This window comes from Durio zibethinus, chromosome 25, assembly GCF_047325235.1.
Source record: "Durio zibethinus cultivar Kanyao isolate XHJ-2024 chromosome 25, ASM4732523v1, whole genome shotgun sequence".
NCBI lineage: Eukaryota > Viridiplantae > Streptophyta > Magnoliopsida > Malvales > Malvaceae > Durio > Durio zibethinus.
In genome coordinates, this window is record NC_143186.1 from 14,926,866 (window position 1) to 14,945,949 (window position 19,084).

Sequence of the window (19,084 nt, forward strand, 5' to 3'; positions counted from 1 at the left end):
AAAACATTTTAGTTTATCAATTTAAATTTTTTATATTAATTTTTATTTGCTCATTTATAATAAAAAAATTTTTTACAAGCATCCTTTTAAAATTTCTTTTAGCATTTAATAATTTGTTGGAATTTTTTGGCATTTATATCTTTGATCTGATGTACTTTTTATCTTATTGATAAACGATACTAATTCAGATGCATTTTTAATGAGCATGCACCTAACTCATTATATGTGCATGTTTGAAACAATTTATTCACTTTTGGAAATTTAAAATTAGGTCAAATAAGCAAGTTGGAAAACTTTTTTTTTTTGTTTGTTTTATAAAAATTGAAAATGAATTTCTAGAAATCAAAGTTTGAAACTCATATGCACTATTAATTTTAGTTTTTCACAAGTTTTAAGTGAACTACAAACTGTTTTTTTCTAAAAAAACACTAAAAACCGGTTTTTTTTTTTTCTCTACAAAAGAGTGGAAGATATTACTCATCATCTTAAAGCTCTAGGCCTTGTTATCCTTGGAAAGTCTTCTTACATTAGCTTAATAATTCTTGAGAGTGGGTAAGCTAAAACATTAATGGTTATCAAATTTATTGAGAACTAGATCTGATAATTTGAAATATTATATGATGACATGATATAAATAAAGAATACGAAGATGACATGATTTAAAATTTTAAAAAAATCATAAATAAGTTTAATAAAATCAAAATATTGTATGTTATATTTTACTGTTGACACAAACTATGATATACAATTTTTGTGTTAAATACGATATGAATATAATATTTTACATGACATAATGACACAAATTACTAGCTCTATTGAAAACGTCGTTAGCTATATAATCAATACACAAGTTGCCTCTCTAAATATATGTTGCATTTAGCAATTCTAACATTTACAAAAAAACTGCTGACACTAATGAATAATATGATAAAATGGGTCTTTCACAAGAATTTTGCCTATAACCTTCTTTCACCACCAACAATGAATCTAATTCAATAATCACTTGCCAAAAACCTCTATCCCAAGCTAACATCAGTCCTATTTGAATAGTATACAATTCAACCTTAAAAACTGAACCATGCATAATTTTCTTAGAAAATCCAAACATTTAATTTAATATACATATATTTTCATCCCTTATTGCATAGATTTGTAACACGTTGATTACTACATATGCAACCTTCATTTACCATGTAAGGCCATTAAATTGCCAAATCTTAGTCTTTAAAGCTTGAGAGGAGATGAATTTACATTACTCAAAAGTTTTCATGTAAGTAATCAATTGTCTTTCTTGCTTATTATTATCTATTTATTACTTACAATTTTCATTCTCCAAGAAAAACCTATTCATTTAACCGTTGATTGTAAGAATAAATATTTTTTCACTTAGTTTTTTCTTTTTTAAATTCATTCTCTATATTGGGTCCAAGTTTTCCATTTTGGATTCTGCCGATGATCTATCGAGCATCTTCTTTTTCAATAGCCTTTTTGTGAAAAATATTTCATCAAAAGTATGTTACTTCCAATTGAACTAGAACAATCTTCCCTTGGTTTTAAGAATCCATTTGAACAAAAAAAAAAAAAATCCACTATCTTAGAAGAAATTACCAAATTTAAAATTTGTTTAATGATTATTTGACTACTCATTTTTCATTTAGGTTATTTGTAATCTCTTATACAATGCAGATTTTTTTTTTCTTTTCCCAATTTTAAAAATCTTATTTTTATTATATTATCATTGTGTTATAGTTTTGATTTAATAGTAAAAATTATAATGAAAAAAAGTGAAATAAATCACAAAAAATGATTATTGATTTGAAGATGAAATGAGTAAATAATTTTATTTAGGATTGTGGGTTAATTCATAACTTAGGTGAGATTCATTGCCTCTTTGATAATGGAAAAGATGATATTTTTTATTTTTACCCATTGTGAAATTTTCTCTTTTAAAATTTATGAGATATCTGAAATGAATCATTTTTATTTTATCTTTTAAAATGTATCTTTTGTTGTTGCATCATATATTAGATAATGAAATGATAAATCGCAATAATGCATGGGTTGTTATCTTATAACTATTATTTATGAACTCTAACTCAGTTATCTATATTTTTTCATATATGTTAGAAAGTCTAAATAATTTTTTTATAAGATGAGCAAAGTATATGTATTTTTAGTTTTTGTTTGGATTAAATTTTTTAATTTTTCAAACGATCAAATTTTACTTTTAAAGTGTTTCTCACAAGGATCAAATTCGAAGTCATTAATTTAACTTTCTTTATAAAAATTTTAATATCTTGTTTAAATTCATTTGGTTTCAGAAATTTGTAAAATAAATGTGCTTGTTTAATTAAGTCTCATATATTTGAGCTTTTGGTTAACAATTCCAAATAGGAAACAGCTGTTATGCATGTTAATTCTATGCCATATATATATTGTTACAACTTACCAATCAAATGTTGGAGTGAAAGTCCATAATATAAAATATATTCCAATAGAAATTTTAGAAAGAACATTGTTATTTTGTCTTGCATTTTATTAATATATGATATTTCAAAGCGAATCAAATTAAGTTTGAGTTTAAAATATTATATTCAAAATCTTTCTTGAATAAAATTCCAAATAGGAAACAGCTGTTATGCATGTTAAATTCTATGCCATATATGTACTGTTACAACTTACCAATCACATGCTGGAATGAAATATATATTTTACAAAGAACATTGTTGCTTTGTCTTGCATTTATTGTTGAAATATGTTTCAAAATCCTATTCCTAATAAACATTGGATTACTTCAAATGCAAATGCATGAAACATTTTGCTTCAATTACACTGCTCCATGACATTACCTAAAACATTGGTATTTCAAAAAAGAAATCATATTATTCAAGAATCACTGTGAAAATGGATAATGAAATGTACAAAAACCTAATAATTAACCTAATCAATTGACATAAAGATTGATGGGTGGAAATTTGTTCACAGTCTTGCCCTGAATGATTAAACTGTCATGTGACCATTTGTGATCCAGACAACATATGACCTAACTAGGTAGCTAGCTAGCAAGAAATGCTTGTATTTACTGCTCAACAAAAGTGATAAAAGATCAAATGAATGCCAACAAAATTAAACCCACCAATAGTTACTACGAAAAGATTCCAAGGAACAACATTCCAAGGGTAACAAAATCACTAGAAAACTTGTTACACCAAATATACCTAATCTTGAATTTGGAAAAGAGATGAATTATGATTAAAATAAGTATATAGAGCTAGCTAGTTTTATCTATAAGTGTCTAAAGATCGGATTATCCATTCAAACTAAAAAATTGGCCTTAATTTTCAAGGGAGATTGAACAAAACTATAAACCCAAAAAATAAATTTGGATGCAAAATGAGATATATTTAAAAAAATGAATAAGTCTTGATTCCAACATTCAAAATTTAAGTCGACCTACCTGGCTCTTTTTTCAATTATATAATATAATATATATTTATATATATCTTGTGATCTATATCATATAAAATATATATAATATTACATTGTAAACATTAGAAACTATGTCAAGTTATAAATTTTTTAAAACTTAAAAAAAAAAGAAGCTAAAATTACTAAAGATTAAATAAAAATGATATGTTTTTTTTTTAATAAATTTGTTAAGAAAAAAGTAATTAGGGCAAGTTTGAAGTGTATATTTACAAATTTAAGTAGGTCTAGGTATAATTTGAGACATAAATTACTAGATTGAGTCGGATTTGGATAACTATATCTAATGTTGATCATATCTAGATCATATCCGAATCTGATTTGATTTGTCCATGTACACCTTTGTTTTATCAAATGAAAAGTATTCAATTTGCTTTATTAGTTGAAGCTTTCAATATCAATTTTTATAATAAGACATATATTGAATTTGATACATACTTGTGATTGAAATTATGAATTTTGATAAGCAATTAGTTGTTTTCTTTTTTTTTTTTTTAATTTTCTTTTTGGATTTCAAATATTTAGCTTTTGGATTTTGGTTTCATAAGGGCTATGTATTTGGTTTCTAGCAAAGTTAGTATCAATGTTGTGACTTTTGGCTTTACATCCATCTATCAATTGAGTTATCGTCTTCAAAAGGCTAAAATAACAAATAAAGGGTATTCAAAACTCATCAATTATCTCAAAGGAAAACGATATATACATTCTTTTATCTTATTAATTTCCTTTATTTTTCCTTCAACACTTTGATCAAGTCTCACTATAAAAGGAGTAAGGGATAAGAGCAATAAAATGTGCACCCCACATTGTAGCTTTCTTTTTATATATATAAAAGTGTAATTAATCATCTTTTTTTATTTAATTTTAATTTTCTTCTAAAAAAATTAAGTTTCTATTTCCCCCTTTAGCCCTTTTTAAGATGGATTTCTAAGATGGATTTGATAGGAGAAAAAAAGTGAAAGTTTGAAATTTATAAGGGTACAAAAACATGGGTTTTGGTTAAGGAAGGTATCAAACAAAAGCTAATTATATATGATTTTGATGGGCTAAGGTCAAAATATTGTGACAACTTTTCAGCATAAAAGAAAGAATGGTAAATATGGTAAAAGGGAGATGTCCCATAATGCTACTTTGGCACATCCTTGTTGCCTTTTAAAAATGACTCATAATTAAAGCTTCTTAGATAACCATGAAAGAAAAATTTTTTTCTCTCACTCTTTTTTCTTTTCATCTCTCAGTGATGGCATTACCCACAACAAGCACAACAATGATAGCCATTTGATGGATTTTTATTTTTTTCTGCTTTTTGCGTGGTTGACATTGGAATTTCTTTTTTGGAGTTGTTGATTGTTAGATAGAAAATATAATCCACTTCAAGCATTCACATTTGTTTTCATGATCATGTAGGTAAAAAATTCAAAATATATTAATGTTTAGACCAACTTTACTAATGTAGAATAATAATGTTAAGGAACAACCATGAAATACAATTATTATATTTTAATTGTAGTTTGGCCAAAAATTTATTTGTAATTGTTTGTTGTTGCATGAAATAAATGGCTTTATAAATAGTACTGAGTATTAACTTGGGTGTCCATGACCTCTCTTTCTCTTTCTCATGATCTAAGGTTAGCCATGATTTATCTTGTTTTATTTATTTTTGTAAAAAAAAAATATAATTTTTTTAGAAAATATTATAGTCGTATTTTATGCTAAAAATACAAGCTTATTCATGATCGTGAATTAATTATATATGATAAATTTTTTATTATTTAAAAAATATTTGAACCATTCTATTTTTTTTTTGAAGTTAACTCTTATAATTAAACTCATAATCAAGTATTATATTTATATAATCAACTATTACATTATTAAATAATCAACTAATAAATTATAACTTAATTAATTAAACAATCAAACTCATACGACGACTTAAAATTAGGATCTTAAAATTTTAAGATTTCCTCCTTACCGTTAAGCTAAGGTCTCATTGACCTTCGAACCATTCTCATTGAGATACATGCATCAACTATTAAATTAAATGCTTCACATGCATGATTAGTTTACTTGATTTAACCATGATTTTTTTTTTTTTTTTTTGGTCATTTCTAAGCATGGGACTGCATTCAGTATTTGAACTTGGGAGTTCGGTTTGTGCTTTACGGCTTGTTGTAAGCCCAAATGTACTTCCAAGCCACCTTTTTCAATTCGACCCAACGTTTGCTAATTATAATTGGGCTGGAACGATGGAAGATTGTGGTAAAGCTAGCTACCTGGTTCGAACCAAATGTACCCATTAGCCTACTGTACCTAAGGAGTCCAAGGACCGGTCCGATGCCTACTACAACCCACAATGGCATCGATATAGGTTTAAATAAAAAAAAATCAATCTGAACTAATTCGATCTTAATTGATAAAACATAATGTATCTTCGAAGTATATGAGATATAGAAAAAAAAAAGTGTATAAATAAAAGTATGTTACATTCAATTTCAGGGATTAACATTGAAAGATGGATGATTTTTTTTTTTTTAGACTATCAAGCTAATAAAAAAGGAAAAAGATAAAAAGATTTAATATAGAAATGGTTCAATGCTTTTTCCCTTTAAAAGGATAATAAAGCAAGGAAATTCATTCAAATTCAAATAAAAGCAAAAAAATAAAATTTACATGTTTCTGATGAAAATAAAATTGTTTTCATGCTACGGGATCTCTTACTGGAAAGGCAAAAAGAAGGGGAAAATGGAAGTTGGGTTCTAAAGACAACTTGAATGTTAGGCATATGAGGATTTGATGTCGATCCCATGTCGTCACCTACTCCATGAATGGTCCAGACTCCAGATCTTATGTATTCTAGATTGTATGAAAGTAAACTTAATAGCAAAGCATTTTTCACACTTGATACTACTGGGGTGGCAACCAAGGAAGATATTGATGATACAGGAATGAATGAAGTTGGGAACAAATTAACCATCCAATGGGTCCCTTGGATCCAGCTTGCAGATTTCATAAGATTGGGTGTGTGTTTATCGATCATGAAAGTTCTAAATGCTGGTCTAGGTGACAGTAAATATGCTCAATTGTCCTCTTCTTGTGCTATATGTTGATGCAGGTCGCATTGGGAGAAATTATGGTATTCCCTTTGCTTTCTTAAAGAACAATATTATTGGGGAATGGGATGGGGACTTTTCAGTTGGGAAGCTTATGCCTTCGCAAAATTACAACCAGGTTGTGGGGGGGGGGGGGGGGGAGGAGGCAATAAAGGGTACTCCATTTCTATATCAAATAAAGGGATTACACCGAGATCACTTTATTTGGTAATTGCCTTCTGGAGGTTATTCTACTTGAGTTTACTGCTATGAACTGCGAATGAAGTGATATCAAGTTTTATTGCTATAACTAGTCAAAAACTGGTGGAACATTTAAGTTGGGATTTGAGGATGACTAAAGAGCTATGAATTTGAAAGTTAACTCAATTAATTCATATAATTATTTTTAAAAGATAATATCTTTATATGAGATTTAAATTTCAATAGTTAAAACGTTTTTGTTTAACTCGGGCTATGATTGTATTAAAAAAAGAGAGCTCTGGTACTCTAAAATCTTTAATTCTTGGATTTAAGGAGGCGAATGAGAAATGATATTTTACAATTTTTATCCTATCGGAAGTATAAATCTGTATCGATGCTGTATATGTTATATACATTATCGATACTGCTTGGGAAATGGTTGATGCTAGAGACAAGATCTCTGGATACAATTAGAAATCTCTCTAGCCTACATGAGGATCTGATAAGATTTAATTCTTTAATATACTACTGAAACTTGACTAATGAAAATGTGTACCACATACAATTACCTCCCAAAATACTTGATTAACTTCAAAAGTAGTATAGTTCTTTTTTCAAGTTGGTTGCATATGCAGCCATGAAAAGATGCTGAATAGATTGACAAATTGCCCATTTTTATCCATAACAGGTGATCCAGCTGTCAGAGGCCAGTACAATCAATGGAAAGAAAAAAAATATGCAAATTGGATGGCAATTCTTCACAAACACCATTCTTTAGGACAGACTAAACTATAATCCTATTCCAAAAAGTGAAAAAAAATTAACAAAAAGTCATAGCTTTGTGGTGGCCAACTTTGTTTTTGGGGGAACTCAATCATAATCTTATATTAATATCATATACTAGATAGAATTTATACTCATTATTATAACATTTAAATTCGGAGATTTATCGTTAGATATTAACTTAAGGGAGTCGTTATCAATCTTTTTTATCTAGGTGCGATTGGTCACTTAGAATCTGTCCTTTCAGGGAACACCTAAGTTTAAGGGTCTTTAAAAGAATAGGTTCAGGTCTACTAACCAGAATATAGTTCGGGAGTTCGGTTACATGTGAGAAAGGTTATAGCACCCTCACAACTCCCATTAAAAGATGGTACCAGTTTAAATTTGTGTTATCCAATGAGCCTTAAAATTTTACTAAGTAATTAATTATTGAAAATTATTCTCAATTGACTCTAATACTTTTAGCAAAAAATTGAAAAAATTTCCTTACCTCAAGAGTATGCAAGAAAAACTACTGTTTCACTTGCAGAGGCTTCATCGTCGGATTATTTAACATTAAAAAATAAAAAGAAAGAAAAGAATGATTGTTTTTGTGCAGAAAAAATTGATATTTTTAATTTTTTCTCAAAAATATTCTTTTGAAACTTTAATTTCGAGGAAAATTGATACTTTCAACTTTTCCTCAAAAATTTATTTTTTTAAAAATTTATTTTTAAGAAAAATTGATACTTTCAACTTTTCTCAAAAAATATTTTTTGAAAACTTTGATTTTCGAAAAAAATTGATACTTTTAACTTTTCCTCAAAAAAAATTTTTTGAAAATTTATTTTTAAGAAAAATTGATACTTTCAACTTTTCCCCAAAAATATTTTTTTGAAAAAATTTATTTTTAAAGAAAATTGATATTTTCAACATTTTCTCAAAAATATTCTTTTGAAACTTTAATTTCGAGGAAAATTGATATTTTCAACTTTTCCTCAAAAATTTATTTTTAAGGAAAATTGATACTTTCAACTTTTCTCCAAAAATATTTTTTAGAAAATTTATTTTTAAGAAAAATTGATACTTTCAACTTTTCCTCAAAAAAAACTTTTTTTGAAAATTTATTTTTAAAGAAAATTGATACTTTCAATTTTTCTCAAAAAAATTTTTTTTTTTGATTCCTTGATTTTCGAGGAAAATTGATACTTTCAACTTTTTCTCAAAAACTTTTTTTTGAAAATTTATTTTTAAGAAAAATTGATACTTTCAACTTTTTCCCAAAAATAATTTTTTTTAGGTTTTATTTAAAGAAAATAAAATAATAAAACAAAATAAAAGTGAAAATAAAAAAAAGTAAAACAAAAATAAAAATAAAGATAAAAGAACATTAAATAATCCTAATTTAATAAATAAATAAACAAATAAATAAATAAACAAATAAATAAATAAATATAAAAAAAAAAAAACCTGAAGCGGCTCGGAGTACGGCTCGGCTCGGCTCAAGGAAGAGAAACGGCTCGGAGAAGTGACTCTAGACATCGGCTCGACTCGGCTAACGGCTCGGGGAAGCAGAACATGCACGGGTCGAAAAGCGGATCGACGCTCGGGTCGGATCGGATCTTGACAAAACGCGTAGATCTTCTAGGTTATTTAAAGCAAAAATGGCGTCGTTTTGGGAGGGTATATAAGGCTGTTTTCTTTATTTTTTCGGCAGAAACCTTTTCTCCTCTTTCTCTCTTCTTTTTTTTTCTCTCTCTTCTTTCTAAAACGGTCGAAAAACTCTGGTTGAATATTCATCGAATTCTAGAATTTTTTACCGAAATCTGTGTTTTTCGTCAGAAGTTTGTTAGAAAGTTGGTCCTTTATGGGAATCTTCATCGAAAACTGGGCAGCTGGCCGAAAACTTCAAACTTAGTCGGAATTGTCACCGACAAATTCGACTTTTGTCGAAAAGTTCACTGAAATCTGAAAATTTTCCAAAAATTTCTAGAAAAAAATTTCGCCAAAAATCTCCAAAAGTTTTTTTCGATTCCTACAGCTGTTCTAACACTTCTAAACTTTTTTTTAGCTTTCAAAAATCTTCTATATGCCCTTTTCTCTCAATCAGTAACTTTTTCCTCACTGTTTTTCTCTGTGTCCTTTTCCTTATGTTCCAGTACCTATTTATAAGGATTGATCAGAAGAGTTTCTGATCAATCCCTATTCTTTTTTGGATGGAGATTCAATCTTTGAATCCAATATGGATTCTAATTGAATCCCCATTCACGGTAGGATTCTTCAAAGTCTTTAATCTCAACCCAAAAAAAAAAGAAAAAAAAATCAAATAAACGAAAAAAATTAGATAAACGAATAAAAAAAATAATAAAAAAAATTAACAGATAATTAAAAAATAATAATAAGATAAATAAAAAATATTACAAGATAAATAAATAATAATAATAATAAATAAATTATAATATAATAATAAATATATAACTAGATAAATAAAATACATATATAAATATTAACAGAGAAAAAATAAATAAATAAATAAAGATATACATATATTAATACATAGTAATAATAAATAAATAAATAATAAATACATAAGATACAAAAGAAATAAAAAAATATAAAATAAAAATAAAAATAATATAAAATACAAAATAAAAGCCAAATTGGGCTTACCCATTTGGACCAAGCCTAATTGATCCGGGCCTGGACCAAATTGGGTGTCTACAGCTGTCCCTCTTTGCGTATTTTCTGTGAAACAGAAATTGCGCAAAGACGTAGACATCCAATCAAGACTCAACTCGATATTTTTATTTTTTTTGTTTTTTTTTATTAAAGCTCCTTTAAGCAGAGGCTCAACGACTTTGAGAAACATAAATGACTTCTCTAATCAGAGGCTCAACGACTTTGAGAAACATAAATAGCTCATCTAATCAGAGGCTCAACAACTTTGAAAAAATAAATTGCTCCTCTAAACAGAGGCACCACGACTTTTGAAAGTAAATTGCTCCGTTAAATAGAGGCACCACGACTTTTGAAAGTAAATTGCTCCTCTAAATAGAGGCACCACGACTTTGAAAAGTAAATTGCTTATCTAAACAGAGGCACCGCGACTTTGGACGCGACTTTGGAAAGTAAATTGCTCCTCTAAACAGAGGCACCACGATTTTTGAAAGTAAATTGCTCTTCTAAACAGAGGCACCACGACTTTGGAAAGTAAATTGCTCCTCTAAACAGAGGCACCATGACTTTTGAAAGTAAATTGCTCCTTGACAATCATGTCCAAAGGAGTTGAAAGTTGTGTTTGAAGGAATTTCAGGAGATTATGCCCAAAGGTCTTATAAATCAACCCTGATATCAAAAGACATCATATTTCAAGGATTAGGAACTTACCTGACAAGCTTTTTTTTTTCAATTTTGAAAATGTCTTCACATCTATCTTCTCTATGTGAGATCTTGGAACACCCCTACTTCTTGAATTTATACACTATACTTTCCTGAAAGTAGTGTATACTATGCAATGCATATGAATTTCAATGCATGCTATGCAAATGTTGGCCAATTAATTCCTATTCAATTTATGGTACTCAAGTTTCTCAAGCTTTTTTCTCGAGCATCAAGCCTTTTGATTCTTCAAAGATCTAATTACACTGCTCTTCTAAGATCGAGCCGGTATAGCTCTTAATTATCTTTTTCACTCACATTCTATCTGTAAGAAATCTCTTCCCAGATTCAATATCCTAATCAGGAACTAAACATCTTGATTTTGCCTTTATCACTCTTGATTTATTCAATGTAATGTAAAAATCTTTCATGTTGTTATTCATTCATCAATCATTATTTCAAACTCAAAAAGTAAGAATGCATTCGAACATTTCTTCCATGGTGGGGTATTAAGAAAAAAGGAATATGAATGGTTGAGAAACAGTCATCAGAAAAAGACATAAAGAATGAAACAAAATGTCTCTTATTAGCAAAATGTTGACTAATTTTGGCCAAAGAAGAATTACAAGGATGAGTATGGGGACAAAGCCCAAAATGAACAATCAGATAATCATGATAACACATCTCAAAGTTTTTTATTTTGAAAATCCAACCCTCTGATGTACTTAACAACTTGGAACTCTTTCGAATTTGTTAGCCTCCATGTCAGCGGACTTTTAAATTTGATGCTGTATTCTCTTTATCTAAGTTGCCTTTTCAGGTTTTCAACTTAGACAAACCCCTTATGACTTAAACCGCCCTTTTAGGATTTTCGCCTTGAGTCCTCCTTTTTCATTTACTTTTTTTCATTTTTTTTATTTTTTTATTTTTTCATTTTTTCATTTTTCCATTTTTTTTTTCATTTTTTCATTTTTTCTTAAGCATAGTATTTCTTCACAGCATCAGAATTTATAAGATGGGGGAAATCATTTCCATCCATCTCAGTCAGTATCAATGCTTCACCCGAAAAAGCCCGTTTTACCACATATGACCCTTCTCAATTCGGAGTCTATTTTTTTTTACTATCGTGCTGGATTAAGAGAATTCTTTTCAAAACCAACTCTCATTCTCGAAAGTAACGGGGTCGAATCTTTTTATCATGAGCCCTCATCATTCTTTTTTGATATAGCTACCCATGGCACAGTGCAGTCAATCTTTTTTCTTCTATGAAATTTAACTGCTCATAATGTTCTCGAATCCATTCAGCTTCTTCCAATTTAACTTCTTTTAAAACTCTCAAGGAGGGGATCTCTACTTTCACTAGTAGTACAACTTCCATCCCATAAACCAAAGAAAATTGGGTTACCTCAGTAAAGGTATGAACTGACGTTCGATATGCATGTAATGCAAATGGTAACTTTTCATGCCAATCTTTGTAAGTCTCGATCATTTTCTCTAAAATCTTTTTTATATTCTTATTGGCTGCCTCAACTGGCCCATTCATTTTCGGACGGTATAGTACCGAGTTATGATGCCTGATCTTGTATTGAGCACATATTTTTTGCATCATCTTACTATTTAAATTCTTGGCATTGTTTGAAATAATTCTCTTCGAAAGCCCATATCTACAGATGATATTTCTTTTTATGAATTTATAAATCACAGATCGTGTCACATTTGTATATGATGCTGCCTCTACCCATTTTGTGAAGTAATCTATCATCACAAAAATGAATCCATGCCTGTTAGAAGCCTTTGAGGTGATTGAACCAATGACATCCATGCCTCAAATTGAGAATGGCCATAGTGGTGCCATAACATGTAAAGCAGATGGTGGAGCATGGATCTTATCAGCATATATCTGGCATTTATGGCATTTACGAGCATAATCAATGCAATCATTTTTCATCGTCAACCAGTAATATCCTGCCCTCATGATCTATCTCGCCATCATATGTCCACTAGTATGTGCCCCACATATTTCATCATGCACCTCTTTAATGATTCTCCTCACTTCAATCTTATTTACGCACCTCAATAATACTTGATCCTTATTTTTTTTGTACAGGACATCCTCATCCAGGAAAAAGTTCATAGTCAATCTTCAGATGACCCTTTTATCATTTTCTATTGCTTGAACTGGGTACTGTTGATCCTTAATATACTGTAGGATGTCATAATACCAGAGCTTTCCATTTTTTTCTTCCTTTACATTAGAGTAATAAGTTGGTATATCTTTAACATCTAACTTGATAGCCTGAATGTCAGTACTGTCATTAATTTGAATCATTGTAGCTAGAGTAGCTAATGCATCAGTAATCAAATTCTCTTCTCGAGGTAAGTGGTCAAACTGGATATCTTCAAATTATTTCATCAACTCTAGAATATACGTATGATATGAAACGAGTTTTGAATCTCTCGTCTCCTATTCTTCTTTCAACTGATATATAACTAGAGCTGAGTCTCTAAACACTTTTAGTACTTTCACTCTTCTATCTATAACAGCTTGTAAGCCCATGACACATGCCTCATATTCAACAATGTTATTTGTGTAATTAAAAATTAACGTTGCTATTACAGGACAGTATTATTCTTCTAGAGAGATCAAAATTACCCCAATTTTATGTCTCAAAGCATTAGCAGCTCCATCAAAATACATTCTTTAACATTTTTCTCCATGCTCTCTTTCATTCAGTTGGGAAATAGACATTAAGTTTTCATCAGGGAATTTCAGCTTCATTGGCTCATACTCTTCAGTAGCACGATCTACAAGAAATTCTGTTATAGTGTCCCATTTTATTGCTTTTTAGCTCACGTTTATAATATCATATTTTGAGAACATTACTTGCATCTAGCGATTTTTCCAGATAAAGAAGGCTTCTTGAAGATATACTTAATGGGATCCAGTTTACTTATGAGCCATGTAGTATGATAGAGCATATACTGTCTGAGTCTTTTGGCAGTCCACGTTAATGCACAACATATTTTCTCCAATGAAGAATACTTGGATTCATATTTCGTGAACTTTTTACTCAGATAGTAAATAGCTCTTTCCTTTCGGCTAGTCTCATCTTGCTACCCCAGCACACATCTCATTAAATTTTTACATACAGTTAAATACAAAATTAAAGGTTTTCTTGGGACAGGTGGCACCAATACTGGAGGGTTTGATAAATATTACTTAATTTTATCAAATGCCTCTTGACATTCTTCATTCTATTTTTCAGGATTATTTTTATGGAGAAGCTTAAATATGGGATCACATTTGTAAGTAAGCTGAGAGATAAACTGAGAAATGTAGTTCAATCCTCCAGAAAACCTCAAACTTCTTTTGGCGTACTGGGAGGTGACAAATTTTGAATGGCCCGTATCTTATCGGGATCGACTTCAATTCCTCTTTCACTGACCACAAAGCCTAGCAACTTCCCTGACTTTACCCCAAAGATGCACTTGGCTGGGTTTAATTTGAGCTGAAAATTTTTCAATCTCTCAAATAATTTTTTGAGGCTAGTGACATGATCTTCATCCTTACAAGACTTTGCAATGATATTGTCTACATACACCTCGATCTCTTTGTATATTATGTCATAGAAGAGTGTTACCATGGGCCTTTGATATGTTGCCCCAGTATTCTTTAACCCAAAAGGTATGACTTTGTAGCAAAAGATTCCCCACATGGTTACAAAAGTAGTCTTTTTCATATCATCTGTAGTAATTTTTATCTGATTATACCCTGAGAAACCATTCATAAAAGAGAAAATTGAATGCTTAGCCGTGTTATCTACCAGTGTGTCGATATGAGGCAAAGAAAAGTTATCTTTTGGGCTAGCCTTATTCAAGTCTCGATAGTCTACACACATTCATACTTTTTTATCTTTCTTAAGAACTGAGACTATATTGGCTACCCATTCTGGATACTTAGCCACTTGTAGAAAACCTGCGTCAAATTATTTTTTCACCTCTTCTTTAATCTTTAGTAGCATTTCAGGCTTCATCCGTCTCAGTTTCTGCTGAACTGATTTACATTCTGGTTTTAAGGGTAATCTGTGCTCTACTATCTCTGTGCTCAACCTTGACATATCCTGGTAAGACCAAGCAAATATATCTATAAATTTTTAAAGTAGGTCTGCCAATCGTTGCCTATCTTCAGATGAAAATGAAGTGCCCATTCTGACCTCTTTCTTATTCTTTTCATCTTTCAGATTCACTAAGTCCACTACCTTCTGATGAGGCTTAATTGGTTTATTTTCTTGTTCAATCATCCTCATTAGGTCCAGAGGCATAACATATTCTTCAGAATTCTCTTCATTGTCAAGTTCATCAGTGTTAATTAAATTCTCAAAGCTAATCTCTTGATTGTTATCATGATTATCTTCATGGTTATTTAAAGATCTGAAATTGAATGAAATGGGATATGTTGGCAAGATGTGCTTGAAAAGATGAAAATAATGAAGACACAAAAAGAAATGAATGAAAATGCATCCTTCATATTTTTTATTAAAAATAACAAAAGACAAATGGCCCAAACAAAAAAGATCACCCCAATGCCTTGGGCAATAGCTATTGAGATGTTACAATTACATTGTATCAAAATCAAAAGTCAAAGGCATCTTGATGGCACTTCAATTATTCAGCTCATAATCTAGTGGACAAAGGCGAACCCATTCTTCTTGATTAAGCCCCACTTCATCTTTAACAACATTAATGGCTAACTGGGCAAAAACGTCTTCCACATTTTTTCTTGTATCTGGGTTCATGAATCCTCTAGGTCTGAAAGTTTCATACAAGTGTGAGATAAACATCAGTCTTGCTGTCTTTTCTGATGGCTTTCTTTTGACTTCTCACTTTGTCATCTCATAGCCTAGGCCTACCCTGTCGCTATTATCTATTATTGTCGGAGGTTCTTTTATTCCCTGTAAGTTTTTGCCTAGCCCAAGTCTTAGATACCAGCCCTTGTTGATGACTTAGCTCATCATCATCCTTGAAAAAAGTTGATTTTGAAATCTTTCACCTACAAAATTAACCAATTCAAAAGATCGATAGGAGCATTCCAATGCTTCTTCGACAGCCTCTACATATGTAGTGTTCAATAGTTGGGTCACTAGCATATCTTCCTCCTCAACTACCACTACTAATTGACCTTCTACATTGAACTTGATCTTCTGGTGTAAAGTAAAGGGTATAGCTCCTGCCATGTGAATCCATGGTCTTTCTAACAGACAGTTGTAGGATGGAGAGATATCTATCACTTGAAACTTTACATTGAAAGTGCATAAACTAAATTGTAAGGGCATCTCAATATCTCTCAGAACTTCTCTTTTGGTCCAATCAAAAGCTCTCACAATCATCTGTCTGTCCTTTATATAAGAGTAGTCAATGGGTAACTTTGCCAAAGTTGACATAGACATGATATTGATAGCAGAGCCATTATCGATAAGGATCCTGACTATGATATGGCTCTTGCACTTGACTGTGATATGCAGAGCCTTGGCATTTCTTTTTCCCTCCAAAGGAATCTCATTATCGCTGAATGAAATATGATTTGGCATGACTAGATTTTCAGCCAGGTGATTCACATATTCAACAGATACGTTATGTGCCATGTATGCTTGATTCAACACTTTCAACAGGGCGTTTCGATGTGGCTCTGAGTTTAGCAGCAGTGATAATAATAAGATTCGAGCTGACATTTTATCAACTGTTTCACAACTGAATACTCACTATGTTTTACCAGCTTCAGGAATTCATAAACTTCTCTTTCTGATACTAGCTTCGGATGATCTTCTTCAGGTTCTATCTCAGGATTATTCTATCTTTCTCCTTTTTTAGCTTTCTCCTTTCTAGCCTTCTCTAACATTTCTGGAGTGTAACACATCCCACTTCGAGTAATGCCTCCTACGCCAGTTATATTGAAAGCATTGGCTTTGGAGACATTTTCTTCTTGTCCTTGAACTACAGTGTCACAACCATATCTCCAGGGTACAGCTTTATCATCCTTGTACGAAAAAAGAGTCGGAACCTTAAAAATTATCGAACTGGGGAAGAGTTTATCTTTGATTGACTTCGGTTTGTTCTTACATTGAATTGTCACTGGTTTTGGAAATAACTTCACAGGCCTATTAGTTATGTACACCTTAACATTCTTTAAGTCTTCTCTTTTTTCATAGACCTCCATCTGATGTGAATCCAAAAATTTTTGCACCTCTTGGTGAAACTGTTCATAGGTTTCAATGGAATGGCCTATTACCTCATTATGATACTTACAACTAGTACCAACTATATATGCTTCATGATAGCTATGTGAACTTACTAGTCGTATCATGTCAGCTCTTTGTAAAACATCGAACAGTCGACTGAGAGGTGTTTTAATATCTGCCACTCCTTTCTTCACATGACGCTTCTTTTCTTCACTTATAGCATTTACATTATGATTTGGCAAAGGATTGCCACTAACATTCGGTGCAGTCATCCCTCCCATATCAAAGTAAATCATCCCATCCTTGATTAACCGTTACACTTTATGTTTCAGGGTGGTGTAATTTTCGATGGAGTGACTGGCAATCCTATAATGGTAGTCACAGTGGGCTGTGGGATCGTACCATTTGAGGTAAGGTGGCTTAAGGGATTTCAATTTACTTGGAGCAATCAAATGACTGTTGTAAAACTTCTTATATAATTCTATATAAGTCATTAAAATTAGGTCAAACACAGGCTTCTCACGGGTAGTTCATTGTTTTCGCGATCCACCAATGAGGTTAGTTGGGTGATTTTGAGGTCTTGAAGTAGGCTGAGTGTTAGGACTGTACATGGTATTTTGAGGCCTATGGGGGGTTTAATATGTTTAGGGGTATGGTGATTGTACAAATGATTGGTATAGGTGAAGGGAAGTGTTATTTACGATAGGATAATATGACAGATATTCTGGTGGTGAGTAGGGTTGATAGCCTCTAAATTGCTATCTATCAAAGCTCACAGCTTGAGCTTCAATTTTTTTCTTCTTCGGGACTCTCTTACTAGATGCTTCATTTTCTTCTAGCTTGCCATTCTTGATGGCACTCTTAATAATTTCTCTCGAAATTATCATATCAGTAAAGTTTTTCGTTACATTCCCTATCATCTTTTCATAATAAAGAGGTTTTAAAGTGCTAACAAACAGCACTGTAGTCTCTTTTTTAGTCAGAAAAGGTTGTACCTGAGAAGCAACATCCCTTCACCTCTGAGCATACTCTTTAAAAGACTCGTTTGCCTTTTTCTCTAGATTTTGTAAAGACAAACGATCAGGGGCTAAATCGATAATATGTTGATATTGACCGATGAAGTCATGTGCCATATCGCTCTAAAAGCGAATGCGAGTTCTATCCAGTTGAACATACCATCTGGCCGTAGAGTCAGTAAAACTATCCTGAAAGACATGCATTAATAATTTTTCATCATGAGCATGAGCTGCCATTTTTTGATAATACATTGTGATGTGAGTTTTGGGGCACTTTGTATCGTCATATTTTTTAAATTTTGGTACTTGAAACTTATGAGGAATAATCACATCAGGGACTAGACAGAGCCTAACAATATTAATTGACCCACAAAAACTGAATTCTTCCATAGCCCGTAGCCTTTGTTCTAGTATACTAATCTTGTAGCTTTCTTGAATTTTTACTCTTATCTTTTCTTTCTCATTCTCTTTTAAATCATTTAGATCATGAATTGGTTCTGTTACCTTTTCAGTAAAGATTGGATTTACATAACTATTATAATGTCCTAGGTTGAAAGTTGACGGTATTTTAGGATATGTTGGATATGTGAAGTGTTACGGTGGAACCTCTTGAGCAAACTGGGCTTGAGATGGGTCAAAATCTGAAGGATATAAAGGGTCAGCCACTTTTTACAGCGGGGGAACTTGTTGGCCTACGTTTTCTTTAACTCATTTTCCTTTATTCATGCTATTAAGAGCATCCAAAATCTTGCTCAACTCACTTTCAATCTTTTTCTATGCTTTTTCTATATTTTCAAATCTATGAGAATTTTTTTGCTCCATTTTCCTTGCTCCGGATCTTGTGTTGTATCGATGGGCAAGGTTCACGCTAGATGGAGCTATCCTTAAACTTTGAGTACCATATCTTAGAATTAAT